Source organism: Maniola jurtina, chromosome 2 (genome assembly GCF_905333055.1).
Source record: "Maniola jurtina chromosome 2, ilManJurt1.1, whole genome shotgun sequence".
Classification (NCBI taxonomy): Eukaryota; Metazoa; Arthropoda; class Insecta; order Lepidoptera; family Nymphalidae; genus Maniola; species Maniola jurtina.
The window spans coordinates 14025241-14037451 of NC_060030.1; the positions used below are offsets into that span (position 1 = coordinate 14025241).

At 35.6% G+C, this 12211-nt stretch overlaps 1 protein-coding gene across 2 annotated transcripts in view; it reads left to right on the top strand.

The window, feature by feature from the left end:
* The window catches only part of LOC123874131 (protein bunched, class 2/F/G isoform-like), a 195877-nt gene that overhangs the window by 125078 nt on the left and 58588 nt on the right, over window positions 1-12211 (top strand). The gene's annotated exons all lie outside the window — the stretch shown is intronic.

Here is a 12211-nt window from a genome sequence, read left to right on the forward strand (position 1 = left end):
TCATTTCCTCTCATCAAATGTCTCCAACAATCACACTAATATTATAAAGGCGAAAGTTTGTATGTGTGTGTGTGTGTGTGTGTGTGTGTATGTTTGTTACTCCTTCACGCAAAAACTACTGGACGGATTTGGCTGAAATTTGAAATGGAGATAGATAATATCCTGGATTAGCACATAGGCTACTTTTTATCCCGGAAAATCAAAGAGTTCCCACGGGATTTCAAAAAACCTAAATCCACGCGGGCGAAGTCGCGGGCATCGGCTAGTTCTACATATAAGACAATTGTATGGTAACTTGTAAGAAATAGGCATAGAAATCTAAAATCTAGATCAGGTTTGGCCTAAACAAGAGGATAGGGTTACCATGGGTAGAAATATCATATCGATATCCATATAAAATCTACAGTACAAACTGCACAAGAAAAAGTTAGGTTATAATCTGATAACGGAGCACTACATTTTGTTTTATGCAACTAATTCAATTTTTGAGTTAGCGTTGTCTTTAGCTGAGTGCCATCAATACACCGAAGAAATTCTCCTATACCCTACTTTTACTCCATACAATGTATAGCTTCATAAATAAACCACTATTTCATGTCAAGAGCCTACGGAACCGTCTAACTTTTTTTATCTTGTCGTTTATTGTTGTTTTATATTATCTTGGACCGTAATTTACGACTTCTAAAGGCGATTAGCATTGGCCAATCGCTATCAAGTCAACTGCGTTTCTCACGTCATTTTTATTGCACTTAAACGATTTCACTGCACATGCTTTACTTTTATCCGATTATCTAACAGGCTTAATTATATAGGACTGTTCAACGTGTAATTCTTGTAGCTTCTTCTGAGCTACTTCAGTTATTTTTACTTTTAGTTTCTAACAAGTTTTCTTCTCTTATTTTTTTTCCTTACGTATCTTTTACATGATAAAATATTGTAATGGATTAAAAAGTGTTGTAATGTGTAAAATTAAACTGCAATACTAAAATGACCTTAAAAGTTTAAACTGGAATTTATGTGCCTATCTATTTGCGATATTCTCATGAACTATCTCTACATTCTCAAGGGCACCTAAAAGTAATTCAGGTAATAAATTTTCATTTTTATTGTACTCTTGGCTCGTCAAATCGTTTATTTTTTGCCAATTTATTTAATATCTAGTCAAATAGTGTACACATTTATCGTGTTTTTGAGGTATTACTATTTAGGGTTTCTATTTCATCAGAGAAAATAGGTAATGTTTCAAAAACGTGCTAAAGTTCTGAACGACTGTTAAGATTTATGAGCCCGGTTGTCTAAATTCAACACGCTAGCGCCACTAGCGCCTAGCACCGAATATAAGCTATAAGGCAACTTGTGCGTGCGCCGTGAAGTCGTGACATTAGTATTTACAATTTTACTGATGTGACGCAAACGATTATCGATAATAAATTGTACAATTTCTCATTTGCGTCATATTTGATAACACTAATCGATTCGATAGTAATTTTCCTTTAAATGTTTTTAAGGGCAAGTGGACGCACATTTCTTTGTGGAAATTTTGTAAAACAAAGAGAATCATAATAAACATGATCAAGCCAAATAAATACGGTTTTGCTTCAAATACATCGCTAAATATAATTCCTATTTTTATATGTAAAAGTAACTCATTTAATTTATCAGTACGAAATATAAAATCAAATATCGTGTATAATCTTTAAAAATTTTAACTCGGATCAATGCCGAAAAGCACCAAGGTCAATTCCCATAAATGCTTTGTAATCTAAAAGGTCTATGACTACTACTTCGTTGCCAAACAATCAGTTGTCATGTGCTCAACAAACCGTATTATTTTATGTCTTGATATCTTCCAAAACTATCAATAGCCATTGTTATCGATCATAAAGTTTTTCTTTATGTTTTATGTTCTCTTGGATTGGATTGCGTCATGCACCACGATTCGTGTAGTTTTTATATTCGCACTATGGCGATCCTCTATTCTCCTCTTTCGCGGCGCTTATGTGTATCTTTGTCTCTTTCCGGCGGTAGTGGCGACAGGCTGTCTGGTTGATTCGGGCGGCTACTGCGTCGCAAACAAAACCCTAGGTCACGGGCGCTGGACATGTTTTCCTCCACAATTCACGATATCGTTGAGTCTCCCCGCTACCTTCGGACCGCATTGAAAACTTAAACGGCAGGGGCCACAAGTGTCTCGACGAATACCAGGGTCTCCTGCGGAATTCCGTTTCCGGGAGCCAATTTCAATGCACTTGTCGAATCAATGAACTTTGTGGGTGAAAGGTACCATTTCTGTATTTCATTGGCCTTGAAAAGTTCAAATGTTATTTACGCATTCGCGTTTTTTACAGTAAATAATAAACCTAACATTCAAGATTTAGTTTAGGTAGGTATTTTTTTTAGTAGCGGTTATTTTGTTCGCTCGTTTGATGAAATCTGATAGGCTAACCGGGAAGGTGTGCCAACTGCCAAGTAATACATTAGCAATTCATCAAGAGATTGTGCTATGCCAAGAAGGGGAGGACTGACGAGCACGTCGAATCGGATGTGGACGGTAGATGGATAATAATATGTTTGCTTAATATTCGCACAATACTGACAGACAACAAAGCTATGAATTGTGCTCATCATTGACTCGTATAATATACTTTTAGTAGGTACGCCTTATAACCATTACGTGAGTTGTGTTGGAGGAAAAACATAAAACGACAGGTGGGTGTGACACCGAAGTTTCATTGACCAACATTCATAACTTGTCTGAAAGGTATGTATCTGTATTAAAGGCCAACTAGGACTACCAATATTTATAACAACCTTTGTAATACAAAGCATATTTTCAGCCTGTGTAGTGTTTAGTAATGAGTGCTAAAATGGAATTAGATCACAGTGAATCTTATGTAATCTTAGTTAATTAACAATTTTGTACTCTTGCGCTTGAGTACAATGACGCTATAAAGAAATCAATGATGAGGTAGTAGTTGGAGCGCGGTTGCCTAGAAGATGCCTATTTACCCCTGACTTGAAGGTACCAAAGTTATACGTGGCAGGAAACGGAGGCAGGAAGGGCGTTCCAAATAGCGGTTCGTTTAGAATCGTTGAGCAAAAACGCTTTGTGCGAGTAAATTGTTGTCGACCACATAAGGACTCTCCACAAAACGTAACATTATTTTTAGTGGTTACAGGACACCGCGTAGTTTCCGACTGCTTCTCGTTGCGGTGGTCTTTTGTTTGTTTTGTTTCAGTTTTTATGGTTTCCCTTGAATAACGACTGAGTCGCACGGGCCGGTTTATGGCCGTCGGATTTTATGGCGATCCTTTATTGCTATCAATATCTATTGATTTACACCATGCAAATTGTTGGCGCCTCTTCCAATTAAATGATTTATTTATGGATATCTCCTCTTCAAGTATTATTCTTGTGTATTCTTCGCTGGTTGCAGGATAATTATCATCATCATGAAATATAGTCTTATTTCCCAGTTCATTAATTTCATAAAATATGTGTACCTATCATTAACATCGACATATTGCTATGTTTGCCTAAATACTTAGAGGACTGATTTTATTACTATATTCCCAGAATGACTGATCAGTGCTCATGTCAGAAACAATGTGAGTGACTGATGTCTTCCTGCCATTATTTTTTATAATTTTACGTTATCACTAATTTAAACTCTGTGTCATACAGAATACAGGAGATTTTACCAAAAACTGTTAGGAGTTACATTTTAACATTTGAAGTATTTTCTTCATTTTCAGTGAATCTAGTTACAGCCAAGAATAGAATTTGCCAAGTGCCAAAAAGTTCATTAGCGGTTTAAAAGTACATCATAATTTTACTTTTTAACGATTCAAAACTAAAATACTTTTTTGAAGTAGGGAAAAATCTTTTTACTACATCACCAACCTTCTAAAAAGTTTGGGTAGAGCTATCGTGTTTAAAAAAATGGCAAGTGGCAACCCTTAATGACGCCAACATGGCAAACAACACTCTTACCGCGGACTATATTTAAATGCAAACGAAGCCTTGTAAAATACCAAGTGCTGAACGTTAACAAAAAGCAATTCATCTCGCATTAACGGGCTGGCAGCAAAAACTCACGATTCATGACATCACCTCTCTTATGGTAACAAAATTACATACATAGCAACTGGTTCTATGCATAGCTAAGTTGTTTGGAAGACTCGCAAATCAAGATCAATAATTTAATCGAAAGTACAGTTATCTTCGCGACCCAGATGTCACTCAGAAGCTTTCATATCAATATTTATAATGATAATAAAAATAATAATATAATGAGTGGTTCTGATTATGTTTTAAATTAGATGTCTCTAAACAGTTGTTAATTCTGTTGTTATTGTTATGTATACCTAGACAATGGTCTCTAATCATACAGTGGAACGGAAATCGATATTATACTACAGTTGTGTGGCCATGGTATCAATTTTCGTCAATTGACAATAGGCAATTATTGTCATCAATATAATCTTGGATACGTAGTTAAAATGGAAATCATACTCCTACAATGTAAGCAATAAGTTGTATTAAAATATGTCACAATTGAAATTTAATTTCTAACGTGGTTTTCTTACCATTTAGAGCAAAAACGTTAAGTCAGTTTTTCTGACCCCAAACCGTCGTTTGTTTGCAGTTTTGGTCTACTTGTATCACATAAAAGTAAATCAGTAAATTACAAAGCTCGCTATTCTCTTGGGAATGTTTACGAATGTTCCAGAAAGGTGAAAGAACGCCGACGCTTTTTCGGCTGAGTTCAACTGGTTGTATCGTGTATGTGTACCCACTACCCGAGTGTTATGTATGGCTTGGCGTTATGCTCAAGTACCTCTCACTCTATCATACTCATGTGTGATGTATTTACCTACAAACTTGCTGTATTTTGTGCACATGATTTTTCAACAGAAGGTTCCAGAGACGCTTAGTATTTTGCATATTAACACGTTTTTCATATTAACATAAAGTGTTACTTTCGAAAAGTGTAAATATGAATTTTAGAATTATCATCTTGCTAGGATTCGTAGGAGATTGGAGATCTAATAGATGATACTTATGATGACGTAATTTTACTACCATAGAATACATTGCCTAGTTTCTTTTCATAATATTATGTGATTGCATCTATAAAGGGGTAATCAGTTAAAGGGCCGAAGTAAACTTATCAGCCGTTTAAAGTATTGAAAATATTAGAATCACTATTTATAAAATTTCTTGGCGGATCCAAGGCGGATATTTTTATTTGACTAATGGACTAAATTGTTGATTAATGCTTGCAAAATCGATCATGTTGAAATCAATGAACCATTAAATGGACGCACGCAGCAATTCGACACCGATGGCATTGAACTTCAAAATGTTTTTCCAGATGTTGAGATACGAAAGTAATATATTTAAGATTCACGCTAACAAAAGGATACTGCTTATTTTAAAACAGGGGCTTAGATCGTCTACATACGTGGTAATCAGGGTCAAATAAATATAAGAAATTGCAATAGAACAAAGATAGTTGAAAAGAAAAGAACCATTAAGTAAATGAAAGAGAACGTAAAAGATTGTAATTTGTAAGCAAAAGTAATATACCGTGGTTCTGTGATAAGTAGCAGAGATGAAGCAGAAGGCAAGAAGGTATTTTTGTTGGCACGGCCGTTATTAACAGCATTGCGCCCAGGGTTAACAGATCGATAAAGAAATAAAACTTTTTACAGATGTTAATGCTCCTCACGAAAAATAACATAACTTGAAACAGTGTAACTTTATTGCGTCGTGATTAATATTTTACGTTTTAATATTCTTGGCCGGTCACCGATAAGCGATAACCCATCTCTTTCCTTTCGCCCGTTGCACGCATAACAACAATGCCCGTATAACTTCGGCGATGATGTCAGTTCTCCTTTAATGATGCCCCCGCTCGCCGCCAGCGTTTCACCGCTCGCCGTTTTGCGTCTTATTTTTTCTTAAAGTCAATTCACTTAAGGTTAATCGTCTCAGTAGGTATTCCGTACTGATTTTCATCACCGAATATGGCTTTAGCGTCCTGTTAAGCTGCAGTTGTAAGAGCCTGTTTAAGTTCATTGAATATTTGTAACCCGTATTTGTAACCCGCGGTAGAGTCTGTGGTACAATAATATCTTTTACATGAAATAAACATTGCAATTGAATTAACTTCTGCCTTATCTTTACTAATTGTAATAGTATTTAGTCGCATCATGTAAAAATTATTTCGACCTTTTTATATTATTTTAACTTTGCGCTTAATATTTCTAGCACTTGATTTTCTTTAGTTTTGTTAAACATTTCCGACAAAATATCCATATTACGTCACATATTTTAGTTACATAAATACGACTAAAATAATATACTTTAAATATTGCTTTTAATCGTCGTCCCCTGCTATTTTGAGTTTGGCCACAGCTTGATGTACACTAGAGGTTTCTCACCGCACCGCAGTGAAATAATTTTATGGCCGGCTCGCATCGACCGGTTGTTTTGCAATTTGGCACGTTTGTAGCGTTACCACCATGTTTGCAAAATGTTCAGACTTATCCTATTTAAGAATCAATATCGGCAATCTTCTAAATTTAGGTATACAGGTTGTAACCAAAACGCTAGCAAAAACTTGGCTTTATTATTATACTACCTTAACACAATCCAATGCCAATAGCCATTAGCCTCATCTAGTAGTTTTAGTGATTTAGTATTTTCAAACCCGCATTTTGTATAGCGTGAAAAACTCGGGTCAATGCCCCACCCACGACGCGGCATTGACTACGAGTGACCTATTTACGGAACGTTTTTATTAAGTATACTGAGCCATGGTGACCCTACACATATGAAATACATTTGCTTGCAAGAACGTCTGAGCCCTTGAAATCACCGCAACCATTTATTAAAGTAATACCCTCGTAATACATGAGCATTATTTGGAGAAGTGAATCCATCATGAAAATGGTTGAAATTACTAAGACATTGCCCTTCGTACGCTTCGACTTTGATTCTTCTTTTTTTTGAAAATTTTGGCAAAGCAAAATGTTTTTTGAGCGATGATTAATAATGACCTGTCGGGCAGTTAAAAATTAAAACCATCTTTCCATACACAGTATAAAGTTGCAATTGTTTGTTGGAGATTTTTTTTTAAATTAACGTTATTATGGCAGGAAACACGTGATCGACGGTATCCATAATTTTGTTTTATAGCTTCCCTTTATTTAGTGATATGCGTATTTTCGTTTCCACGAACAACTTTCGTAAGTTTTGATATATAATGATGTTTCTACAAGTTGCTTGATTAAAAAATTAAAATTATATTTTATTCTTTTCCTGGGCTGGATTTTAGAATTGCTGAAATACCATTAAGAATGCTAGACTTCAGCATCTTGTTCCTATATTATAAACTAGTGGACCTTAAAATAAACCATAGTTATTTTAAAAAAATTACATGATTTTTAAATAATATGTCAAAAATTTTAGGCAAACACTGCTTTTAAATGCTGTCCGTTTTTTTTATAACTAAGGGATAAGAAATAAACAAGCATATTGCATCGTGCAAATAACAGGTAGACGGCCACTTGTAAGTGCCAAGTGGCAACGCTGGACTCACGAGCTTCGGACACATGGACACGATGATTTGTGCAATTTGTACATCACTTGAGTTGCAACCCGCATCCCAACAGCAAGCAATAATTAAACCTTCCACTAGCACTTGCTTTGACTTTCCACATTCTTTGATTAATCCTATTGTTATAGCTAGAGGTTTCATATGATCCCCATTAAATTTTTTGTATTTTTGAGGCATAGGCATAATAAAGAGACGAGAAACATAAAGTCATTGTGACTGCTTTTTGTAAAAGCCTGTATTCTAAAGAAAGCGGTCATTTCATAATTTCTTTCGTTTGCATTGAGTTTTTGTGTTAATTACATCTTCATTGTTCTCTAATGTTTATAGTAAAACATGAAACATAAATTAATTACACTACCATTTTTGAACACGTAAAAGTATGCTTCAAAATGTTTTTTTTTAACTATTATAGACTTGCGTTTGACTGCAATCACATCAAATAGGAGACGATGCAGCCTCAGGTAGAGCGTGCCTGTCTAGAAGGTGCATATTCACTTTTTAGAAGGTACCATATTATAGCTATAATAGTGTGTAATATTGTAGGAAACACGGTTAATCATGACAGTGTTTAAATTAACCTTATTTGAACTGCATTTGTTTTTTTTTAACACTAGATCTTTTTAGTCACGCGATATTGATTTCATTCCAAGGAACAATTTAATGCGAGTAATCGATCTGGCAGACCGTCTGAAGAGGCATTACCCGCATACCCATATATCCGCGGTTAAACAATAAGCTTTGGCCCTTGGTGTGACTTAGGTACTAGAAATTGTTGGGTGGCCCATTCAATGTATAGACGCGATATAATTATTTTGTTTATATCATAAATGGAAAAGTTTACGTATAAACCTCCAGGAACTATTAGCTCGACAAAATATAATAAATTCAAAAATTATTACTAACACAAGCCAAACTGTAGTCCGTAAAATCTACTTATAGAGACCCTTTCTCTCGCAGATTATTGCAAAACAACTGTCTATCCAGCTATTAATTATTAAATTAATAACCGAACAACAACAGTGTTCAGAAAGTTGAAGCCATTGCACGTCATTCCGATATGGTATTCTAACGGGACAGCGGAAAATAAATCGCCACAAGCTTTCCCCTTTTATCTATTAGGAACATAACATCCAGTGACATGTTACAACCCGCCTACGTCTGACTATCTTAAGGAAATAATTAATTAAATTCATTAGTACGGCCGGGCTTTATTTAAATCGCGACTTCCTCCCAGGTTTTCAGTTACGCACCCGAAGACATTGACGCCGCTTGCTTCTTTCTCTGAGCGTTTGACACGATCCCTATCTCTTTATTCTTAGAAAGTTCCCGTTTGTCCGTGTTATTAACCTCTTTGAATATAATTTTAGCGACTCAAAAAGGTGCTCATTTAGCACGGCCGCCGCTGATCAAAGCGGTCGCTGGGATGTGGCCATCAAAGTGACAGGAGTACTAATAGGTCGGATTACATGGTTTCCTTTTGTTCAAGGCGGTGTTACATTTTGTTCGGCGGTCCTGAGTCTCATGTAATCATTGTAAAAATCATGCACTGAAAGTATTTGTTTCAAATCGTAGGTCGCTAGATCTTGTAAACGTCCATCAAAAATTGAGGGAAATCTTTAAGTTCCGGGAAAAATGTAAATGATTATACAACACAAAAATAATTTAAATCAGCATTTAAAAAAAGTCAAAGTCTTTAATCGAAAAAAACCGGCCAAGTGCGAGTCAGACTTGCGCACCGAGGGTTCCGTACTCCTTCCGTTTAGTTTAGAGTTTAGACAATCTACCAAAAAAGTACACGGAGCAATACTATCATCGAAGAAGTCCAAAACTGTTAAATGAATTCAAATATGTTTGCTCCGATTCATTTAAATTGATTAAAGTTTCTTTAAAGATTTTCAGTTTCAGAATTCGTTTTTAGAAAAACACATAAATTAAATTGTCAATATTTCGCTGCAATTTACGGTTTGTTAAACTTTGTGTTTGCTATCGAACGTTGCGATGACTACCATAACGAATAGATATCCAAGTTGTCTACATATTTGCATTGTCTCCATAACAACCAGGCTGCCTACACCACACAATGAATCGATGCCAGCCTTGGCCGTATGGCCATCGGTATTCCATGATAACATTTCTAAAACCTTCATATTCGACCTTTGTCGAACCGCAACAGCATAAAATGACATTCTTTGTTTGTAGGAGGATGACAGGAATGCGCGAAATAATGATTTACTTATATTGCCTAATAGCGGATACCCGGTGCCTAATGCATTGTTCTAGTGGTCTAAAACCATCTTCGCATTATTGCCTTTCTAAAGAAACCGGTTTGGGGCACATCGGTTGGATGGTTTCAAAGTCTGTAACGGACATTAAAATCAGAAAGAAGGACGTGTTCATTAACATGTTAAACTCCCATAGATTTAAGAGTTTAAGATACTGCTGGTCGCTGCTTGTAAATTGCAAAATGATCTGGCGTATGAGTTGCAGCGTGGGATAAATAACAAAATTAAAACCGGGCAAGTGCTAGTCGGACTTGTACACGGAGGGTTTCGTACCATCATACAAGAAATAACACTTTTTGATATTATGTAACCACAATGTCACGGTTTTAGGATTTTTCCCGTTTCTTGTGCACACACACATTGCTATCTGCCAAACATGATTCTAGACCAACGGGTACCCTGTAGGTTTTGATTCCCTTGACGGGTCTTGACATACAGACAAACAACGAAGTGATCCCATAAGGGTTCTTTTTTCTCTGGAGATACGGAACCCTAAAAATGAAATCTCTACATCATATTATAAGATAAGTCATAAATGTCTCTGAAAACTAATAGTTTCTCAGAATGAACACCGTTTTTAAAGGTTCTCTTGCCAAAAACAATTAGGTATAATAGCGTGTAGTTCGTTGAAAGTAATTAATGGAGAGTTTTTCCGCTGGCAGTGTCACTCGGTGACTCAATGGCTGGGAGAATTGGTGGAGACGAGCGAAGTGTGCGATCGATGAAAGGGTTAATTAACCTTATTAGTCACACTAATATTATAAAGCCGATAGTTTGTGTGTGTGTACGTATGTTTGTTTATTACTCTTTCTCGCAAAAACTACTGGACCGACTTTGCTGGGAATGGAGATAGATAATACCATGGATTAACCCTTATGCTAATCTTAATCTTTCTCGTTTTTCATGTTATTTTCATATTCGTATGTGCATACAAAATATATTGATCTAAAATGACAGTTCTTAAAAAAAGAAACTCGAGGATAACTTCATTGTCTATCTGTCAGTCTGTCGGGTGTGTCAACATCCTTCAAGGGAGTCAAAACCTATGGGGTACTTTCCTTTTACTTATAATCATGTAATTTCGCAAATCTTACAGCACAAGTAAAGGAAAAAAAATCCAAAAACCGTGAATTTGTGGTTACTCCACAAAAAACTCTTATTTCTTGCACGATGGTACGGAACCTTTCGTCGAGTCTGACTCTCACTTGACCGGATTTTATTTTGAGTGTTTAGTATTCTTGTCAAAGTCTTCTTTTTTGTGTGTAACTACTACTTTTTTATTTAATCACTTTCCGGTGTCCTAACGGCAGCTCATAACATTTTTACGTTTAAGAAAGATTAAAGAAAATCTGCGCTTGCTATTAAATTTTTAATGTCTGTAATTTATTTTGAACGAAGACTTATAAAAATAAGAAACCTAAAAAGTATGAAAGCTTTAATAATTAGCATACTTATTCAAGTATTATGTCCTGTCCATAAGTCTTATTAATTTTATTAGAGGCTCCCTCGGGCTTTTTAAAACTATAACAGTTTTAGTTATAGAATTAGTTGTTAAGCTAGAAATAGGTACCTACTTAACATAGTTTAAGTGATTTGTCATACTAACACAATTATGGGTCTAATGGCCTGAAATAAAAGTTAATTTAATTTTAATTTAATTAAGTTGATATGTCGTAGGTTAATTGTTTTATTTTTCTTAAACCGTATACTTTATTAGAATTCAACCTGAGAATAATCTGTCATGCCTGATTGTTTAACAAAATAACTTAGTCTGGTGGTAGGCTATGGCCGTGGCTAGTTACCACCTTACCGGCAAAGCCGTGCCGCCTAGCGATTTAGCGTACCGGTAATATGCCGTTAGAAACCAATATAAGGTATGGGTTTAATAAGAAACTTCCAAGTTAGGTAGGTTCCACTACCATGTACCTGAGACATTATCACTTACCACTGAGATCTTAGTCAATGACAAACTTGTGTTCGAATAAAATGAAAAAAAAAAAAATTAACTAGTTAAGTTTCGTTATTAAAAAGTAAAGCAATCCGGAAAATATAGTAAACCAGACAACCATTTCGCACTCATATAAAACAAGTAATTCAAGCCTCTTACAATGTTGTATGTCCTTACAGAAATAATCCGTCCGTCTTCAGCGGGGAAGAAATCCTGGTGATTTGTTGCGTTAAGAATTCATTTTAAAATGATTCCGACGACGTGCCTCCAAAATAACTTAATGGGGACATTCGGACTGGACAAAGGAGGCATTGACCCAAATTCGTTAATAAAATCTTTGTTTTCATTGCGAC